Raw genomic sequence first — 1,511 nt, forward strand, 5'->3', positions numbered from 1 at the left:
GTAGCGCTTTCCTGACTTCTTCCTTATTTTTCTCAACTCCATTGTAAAGTGTTTTGAAACATTTTATAATCATTTTTCTGAATTCTTTCTCAGGCATTTCCAAGGCCTGCCCTCCTTCCAGCATGGAGACTGTATCTACTTCTGGTTAATTTGTCTCAGATATTTTATCTTTTTTCTGGACATGTGCTGATATGGTCATCTGCTTTTGCTTCTTGGACATGTTTAATGTTTATCTGTGGCCGTAATACTTAATTGAGTATGTATTTTGGTAATTTTTTATGTTTTCTGATTGCTTCCAGGAAGATGTAGTCAGGATGTGGTCTTCCCTTTTCACTCTTTTTATTGCTTAACTCAGAGTAACTTTCACAGGTATTGCCTGTTTCCTTGGTATATGGCAGCTGGTATTGGTTCTTGGCTGGGTTTTGGTGTTTTATAAAGTGTTATTGCAGCTTGGCTTATTTGGCAGCAGTTGCTGACTCTTTTCGTGTAATGTAGGGAGACAAAGAGTCCTCTGATAGCAGAAGGGAGGCTATGTGACAGCCAAGCAACACCAGTCGGGTAGAAAACAAAACAAAAATAAAAATAAAAAACAAAAGTGCCAATGAGAGAAAACAAAGCAAGACAAAACAAACAAACAAACAAAAAAAAAGATGGAGAAAAAGAAGAATGTAGCGCCAGTAAAAACAAGATTGAATAAGGCAGTCTCTAATCACACATAAAAGAAAGGGAAAAAAAAAAAAGACCCAGTATAGGGTTTCCAAGGACCAGCTGGTGGGCTCGAACCACTGACCTTGCAGTTCAAAAGGTTTTGCAGTCTGGCACATTAACCTTAACCTGCAGAGCCACAGCAGGACTGCCTTGTTACTGGTGGTGAAAAAAACAACTCAAGGTGTCCCAGCTTGGGCTGGCTTGTGCCTTGATGGGGGGGCCTGAACCTTGGATGCTGGGCAGAGGGCTGGCCTAGGCAGAGGGGGTGGAGGGGGGGATTAGTGGCTGCAGGCAGATGGTGTCTGTGTCTGATGACGTCAAAAATGCCTCTCTCTGTCTTCCTGTGCCATGGGCACCTGATTTGCCCTATATCTATGCCAATAACACCTCCGTGGCAATGAGGCCCCCTTCGAAGGACCGTGTTAGTTCCTGTGGTCCCACTTGCTCTCTGGGAGCACCTGCCTTCCAAATGGGTCTGCTCAAGCCCCACACTCCAAGCTCCACAGTGGGCGGGGCCAGTCCCAGGAGCGGGAGCCGAGTGCAGGCAAGTGCAGGTGGGCAGAAGCTCAAAATGCCCACAACTCCCCAGCAGTTTGATCCTTTAAAAAGCAAGTTCATAATGTTGAAGGCTAAAGTCTTATGTTTGCCCAAAGGCTGTCTATCTACCAAGCAGGGGCCTCCCCTGTGCGATACCACCCACCTGCCTTCTCTGGAGCCTGCGTACCTGTGCTGCCTGGTCAGGGAAGCACCAGAACTCTCAGCATGTGTTTTGAAGGATACAATTCAATTGTTAACTGTCTCTG

At 45.7% G+C, this 1,511-nt stretch overlaps 1 pseudogene; it reads right to left on the bottom strand.

Annotated features, from left to right (window-relative positions):
* The window catches only part of LOC102818735, a 5,051-nt pseudogene extending 3,725 nt beyond the window's left edge, over window positions 1-1,326 (bottom strand).
* Window positions 1,327-1,511: the final 185 nt, after the last annotated feature.

The sequence above is a fragment of the Chrysochloris asiatica genome, unplaced genomic scaffold (genome assembly GCF_000296735.1).
Source record: "Chrysochloris asiatica unplaced genomic scaffold, ChrAsi1.0 scaffold00038, whole genome shotgun sequence".
Lineage (NCBI taxonomy): Eukaryota > Metazoa > Chordata > Mammalia > Afrosoricida > Chrysochloridae > Chrysochloris > Chrysochloris asiatica.